Genomic DNA, 6,683 nt, shown 5'->3' with positions numbered 1-6,683 from the left:
TAAACCTATGGAATGGGAGAAGGTCTCGGCAAATGACATATCTGATGAAGGGTTAGTATCCTATATAAAGGCCTTATAAAACTCAACACCCAAAACCCAAACTGGATAAGTAAAAAATGGGCAGAAGACATGCATACACATTTCTCCGAAGATGACAGATGGCAGGCACATGAAAAGAGGCTCCACATCTCTCATGATGAGGGAAAACACAACTCAACACCACAATGAGATACCACCTCACACCTGTCAGGACGGCTAAGATCGAAAACAGAAGAAACAACAAATGTAGGTGAGGACGTGAAGAAAAAAGAGCATTCTTGCACTGTGGGTGGGAACGCAAACGGGTACAATCGCTGTGGAAAACAGCAAGGAGGTTCTTCAGAAGGTTAAAAATAGAAATACTGCCCTACAGCTCTTTTCCCGGCTGGAACCATGGGGTGTGCAGAAGAGAAGAAAAAGAAGGTTCCTGCTGTGCCAGAAACCCTTAAAAAGAAGCGAAGGAACTTCGCAGACCTGAAGATCAAGCGTCTGAGGAAAAGTTTGCTCAAAAGATGCTTCGAAAGGCAAGGAGGAAGCTTATCTATGAAAAAGCTAAGCATTGCCACAAGGAATATAGACAGACGTACAGAATTGAGATTTGAATGGCGAGGATGGCAAGAAAAGCTGGCAACTTCTACGTACCTGCGGAACCCAAGTTGGCATTTGTCATCAGGATCAGAGGTATCAATGGTGTGAGCCCAAAGGTTCGAAAGGCGTTGCAGCGTCTTCGCCTTCGTCAAATCTTCAATGGCACCTTTGTTTAGCCCAACAAGGCTTTACTTAACATGTTAAGGATTGTGGAACCATATATATCATGGGGGTACCCCAACCTGAAGTCAGTGAATGAACTGATCTACAAGCGTGGTCATGGCAAAATCAACAAGAAGCGAATTGCCCTGACAGATAACACATTGGTTGCCTGATCTCTTGGTAAATAAGGCATCATCTGCACGGAGGATCTGACTCACGAGATCTCTACTGTTGGAAAACGTTTCAAGGAGGCAAACAACTTTTGATGGCCCTTCAAATTATCTTCTCCACGAGGGGGAATGAAGAAAAAGACCACCCATTTTGTGGAAGGTGGAGATGCTGGCAACAGGGAAGACCAGATCAATAGGCTTACTCGAAGAATGAACTAAGCTATCTACCATGATTATTTTTGTAATCGGGCCAGTTAATAAAGGACGACTCTCAAATGGAAAAAAAAAGAAAAAGAAAAAGAAAAAAAAGAAAAAAGAAATACTACCCTACAATTTGGCAATCATGCTACTGGGTATTTACCCAAAGAATACAAAAATGCTCAAAGGGATACGTGCACCCCAATGTTTAGAGCAGCATTATCTAAAATGGCCCAAGCGTGTGCCAACTGATGACCAGATGAAGAAAGTCTGGGATATACACAATGGACAACTACTCAGCCATAAAATTAAGAGGGAGATCTTGGCAACTGCAAGATGGAGCAAGGGTAACGCTAAGCAAAACAAGACAGAGAGGGCCAATACCAGATGATTTCCCTCACGTGTGCAATTTAAGAAATGAATGAGCAAAGGGGAAAGAGACGAGAGAGGGGAACCAAGAAGCTGACTCTTGCCTCCAGAGAACACACGTACGGTCACCAAAGGGGAAGGGGGACAGGTGAAACAGGCGACGGGGATGAAGGAAGACGCTCGTCGTGACAAGCAGCGAGTGATGTATGAAGTGCTGAATCACTACATTGTACGTATTAAACTAATACTACACGGTACGTTAACTAACTGGAGTTAAAATGAAAACTTAAAAAAATACCGGAAGTATAAGTGAGCACAAGAATCTAGTTTGTTTTGCAGACTATGTATTGACAGTGATCATCCTACCTAATTAAAAGATGGTTATGGGGGCGCCTGATGGCTCAGTGGGTTAAAGCCTCTGCCTTCGGCTCAGGTCATTGTGTCAGGGTCCCGGGATCAAGATCAAGCCTCGCAGCAGGCTCTCTGCTCAGCATGGAGCCTGCTTCTCCCTCTCTCTCTGCCTGCCTCTCTGCCTACCTGAGATCTCTCTCTCTCTCTCTCTCTGTCAAATAAATAAATAAAAATAAAATCTTAAAAAAAAAAAAGTCAATGCGGGGACGCCTGGGTGGCTCAGTGGGTTAAAGCCTCTGCCTTCAGCTCAGGTCATGATCTCAGGGTCCTGGGATGAGCCCCGCATCGGGCTCTCTGCTCAGCGGGGAGCCTGCTTCTCCCTCTCTCTCTGCCTACCTGAGATCTCTCTCTCTCTCCGTGTCAAATAAATAAATAAAAATAAAATCTTTAAAAAAAAATAAAGTCAATGTGGGGACGCCTGGGTGGCTCAGTGGGTTAAAGCCTCTGCCTTCGGCTCAGGTTATGATCTCAGGGTCCTGGGATCGAGCTCCACATCGGGCTCTCTGTTCAGCGGGGAGCCTGCTTCCCCCCCTCTCTGCCTGACTCTCTGCCTACTTGTGATCTCTCTCTCTCTGTCAAATAAATAAGTAAATAAATAAATCTTAAAAAAAAAAAAGATTATGGAAACCAAAGAATTATCCAGGAAACAATGTCATCATATGGAAACCAAAGAATTATCCAGGAAACAATGTCATCATATGACAATATGCAGTATCTCAAAACAGAGCGAATTTAAAAGATGCTTCTTCTGCTTTAATTTTTCATTATACTAGCTTTGGTAAAGTTTCGCTCCTCCTTTCTCACTACTCAAGGCGTACTGCTGTGAGTAGCTGGGAAGAGAGATATTTTGTACAGGAATAATACTGCCTACTTCTCCCTGAAAATCGTGAGGGAATACGATGGAAAGTTCTATTCCCAGATGCCCCACTATTTTCTGCCCTCACCCAAACACCTTGCGCCACGATCTACAAAGTACATCAAACAGAGGAAGACACCCACTGCAACCCTTGGAAGCCGCTGGAGTCGAGAAAGAACCTCAGGACCTCATGCTGGTGATCGATATGCCATGAAATTTCTGAGACTTCCGTTCGTTCAGAGAAAAAATCACAGATAAGATTTAACTGGCTGTGATCTGATTATATTACAAGACCTGGGAATGAGAAGATGGGTCTTTCTGCAGACTAAAAAAAAAAAAAAAAAGTCTAATTTTCCAAACACAGCAGAAACATTTCCGCTTGGAATGCAGCAGTACTTTTCTCTAAAGAGCGACATCATCTTTTGGGAGTCTACTTTTAATTTGTTGAAGGTTTGCTTTATTATTTCTAATAAAAGAAGACAGGGTATAAAACATATTTAAATAATGTCCATACCTCCATCACCCAGAATTAACAACAGAGGTCACTTTTGCTCTGGTTCAGGCATTTAAAGAGAGCATGAAACATTTCACATAAAGATGAAGTCACCCATGACCACATTTTATCCATCCCCTCTCCTCTTGCTCCTTGTAACGACCACCAAGAATCTGATGCATACCGGTGCCTGGGTTAAGCATCTGACTTCAGCTCGGGTCATGATCTCAGGGTCCTGGGATAGAGCTCTGCACTGAGCCCCGTGCTGAGTGGGGAGTCTGTTTCTCCTTCTCCTGTCCCTCCCCAGTCGATCTCTCTCTCAAATAAATTAATAAATGAAGTCTTAAAAAAAAAAAAAAAGAATGTGATGCATAGGCAGACTCTTCTTCTAAAGGAAGTTCGAGGGACGCCTAGGTAGCTCAGTCGGTTAAGCATCTGTTCTTGACTCAGGTCATGATCCCGGAGTCCTGGGAGCAGGTTTCCTGCTCAGCAGGGAGTCTATTTCTCGCTCTGCCTGCTGCTCATGCTGACAAATCAATAAATAAAATCTATAAAAAAAAAAAAATAAGGTGGGGCTCCTGGGCGGCTTAGTGGGTTAAGTCTCTGCCTTCGGCTCAGGATATGATCTTAGCGTCCTGGGATCAAGCCTTGCATCGGGCTCTCTGCTCAGCGGGAAGCCTGCTTCCCTCTCTCTCTCTGCGTGCCTGTCGGTCTACCTGTGATCTCTGCCTGTCAAATAAATACAATCTTTAAAAAAAAGGGGGGGGCGGAATTTCCTCCTGAGTACAGTGCTCTGTGCATCTTTAGTGAGCATGAATGGTACAGAGTTAATTTTCTCCTACAACTTGGTTTTTATTATGCTGTTGACTGATACCTTTTCACATGTATAGTGAATTACTTTTAAATGTTATACTTATTGTATCCCATGTTGCAGGTCTACTCCACACTTACCATTATCTATCGATAGATGTTTGAGTTTTCCCTCCCAAAAAATGAAAAACTAAGCAGTGAACTTCCCCATATAAATCTTTTTGAGTTCACTTAAATATTCTAATTTTTGTCCAAAAAAAGAGTACCGATGTGTTTGTATTTCATTTTTACATGTGTGTATCAAACTATTTTTTGCCACTTATTTACCTTTGACACTTTTTCTATTTATTTTTACCTTTGGCATTAAAAAAAAAACAGTTCAGTTATTTTGCTGTCATACTATCTGCTCTACCCAGAATCAGGACTGTAGTGTTTTCTCATGCATTTTTAGATAGAATCTTACCACACATAACCACTTTAAGAATATACCTATTCATTATCCATGGGTTTTTTTTTAAGATTTTATTTATTTATTTGACAGACAGAGATCACAAGTAGGGAGAGAGGCAGGCAGAGAGAGAGGAGGAAGCAGGCTCCCTGCCAAGCAGAGAGCCTGATGCAGGGCTCGATCCCAGGACCCCGGGATCATGACCGGAGCCAAAGGCAGAGGCTTTAACCCACTGAGCCACCCAGGCGCCCCATTTTCCAGGTTTTTGTGTCATTACCTTTTTATGTACCTTCAAACAGAAAGTCAGTAAAACCAGTTGACAACGTTTATGAATTCCTGGATCTCTGCTGGGACCTGACACGCACAGCCCTGGGCTAGAACACGATGTTCCCACTGGGGAGACAGAAGGTGTTTCAAGGGTCCCAGTGTCATCAGTGCGTCTCTCTGCTGTCCCCTCCACCACTCTGTGCGCAAGTCCCAGCGACACAGTGTGGAGCTGTATGTACCTTCAGACACGACCCCCTCCTGCCATCGTCACAGACACCTGCCACGTCTTCTAATGATAACAGTGATGCTCGTCGACATGAAAACCAGAGCAGCATTCACCATCACAGCAAGAGACCGCGTCATCTCTTGAAGGTTAAACAGCACGAGAGCGTTTACGTCAATCATCTCACTGAGCGTCACCCCACGGCGAGCCGACGGATCATTCCCTTCAGTTCACGGAAGAGGGAAATGAGACTCCGAGAGCTTGCATGTGTTGCCCCTAGTCACTCAACCGGCCAGTGACTCGGGGGACAGCGAGCCGAGGAACACAGAGAGCCTCAGACCTGAGCTGTTACTTCCTCCCCGTGTGTGCCCAGATGTCTGTGTCTCAGAAACAGCAAGGTCACAGAGACCTGGAAGTCAGGCAATAATGTGCTTTATGAGGAGAACAAGGTTTTAATTAGTAAGGTGCTTTTCTTGTCCCACGTGGGTTAGAGCTTAAAAACAGGTGACTGAGGGGTGCCTGAATGGCTCAGCTGGTTAAGTGTCTGACTCTGGGTTTTGGCTGAGGTCGTGATCTCAGGGGCCATTGATGGAGCCCCAAATAGGGCTCTGCACTTAGCGGGCAGTTGGCTTTCCCTCCTCCCTCTCCCCAGCCTCCACTCACACACAGTCTCTTTCTCTTTCTGAAATAAATAAATCTTAAAAAAAAAAAAAAAAAGGTGAGAGAGAACCAACAAAAAACACAAGTTTCAACATTATATATACAGATGAAAAGATTGTTTATGAATTGATATTCTTTGAGAATTTGCAACTTTTCAAAGGCCAAATATATTTAGCTCCTAACTTGACTTTGGTGCTTAATGGGAAAAAAATTATTTCCACAAGCACTGAGGTCATTTTGTAAATGGGGTGTGTGGTTAACGCGGAGTGAATTTCCTAAAATAGTGTTTCAGTGACTTGCCTGACGGGAAGAAACACTTGGGGGCCTTGTTAAAAGTAGTGAGTCTTGGTGTCCAAGCTGGGAACTCTGAGGCAAAGGATCCGACGGGTGAGCTCCCACCCAGCCTTGCTCAGTGTGTCCGTCCGCCAGTCAGCTGGAGCTCAGGACAGAGAAAGGAACGACACAGACACCTAACATCGTCTGATGAGTCTACGGTCTGTAAATTAGCTTTCGTCAAAAATGCAAAGAAAAGACGGAAACAGACGTTCATCGATTCACATACAAGTACAAATGTGCTACATTTGTACTCGAGCAAATTTCCCCAGACCAGGTACATCAATTTCGTGACTCAAATTGAGAGCTTAATAGGAAAACAAGATTTCCCCAGACATGTGGGCTGTTTGGTAAGATGCCATCCATCCATCCATCTCCTGGCTTGAAGTACGCAAACAGAAAGATAATTATGTGATACCTAAGCTTGAGAGTGATAAAAAATTTTCAGTGCCCCAAATTAACGTTTAAGACAACCTGCTTTTGTACAGAGAAGCAAAGTCATCTTTGGGTGGGCAAACCCGATGCCATCTGACTAGAGGAAAACGGTCAGGGTGGCGGGTTTTGAACATGTCCCAGACACACAGGACCAGCATTTGATAGTGGTGTGGATGCTGGGCCGTGCTCTGAAGCAGGTCTCTAAAAAGAACACAAGTGTT

The 6,683-nt window shown here is 44.1% G+C and overlaps 1 pseudogene; it reads left to right on the top strand.

Moving 5' to 3' along the window:
* The first annotated feature begins 420 nt into the window (after window positions 1-420).
* On the top strand, window positions 421-1,279 carry LOC123935820 (annotated as a pseudogene).
* Window positions 1,280-6,683: the final 5,404 nt, after the last annotated feature.

The sequence above is a fragment of the Meles meles genome, chromosome Y (assembly GCF_922984935.1).
Source record: "Meles meles chromosome Y, mMelMel3.1 paternal haplotype, whole genome shotgun sequence".
Taxonomy (NCBI): Eukaryota; Metazoa; Chordata; class Mammalia; order Carnivora; family Mustelidae; genus Meles; species Meles meles.
This window is presented reverse-complemented; position numbering and strand designations above follow the sequence as displayed.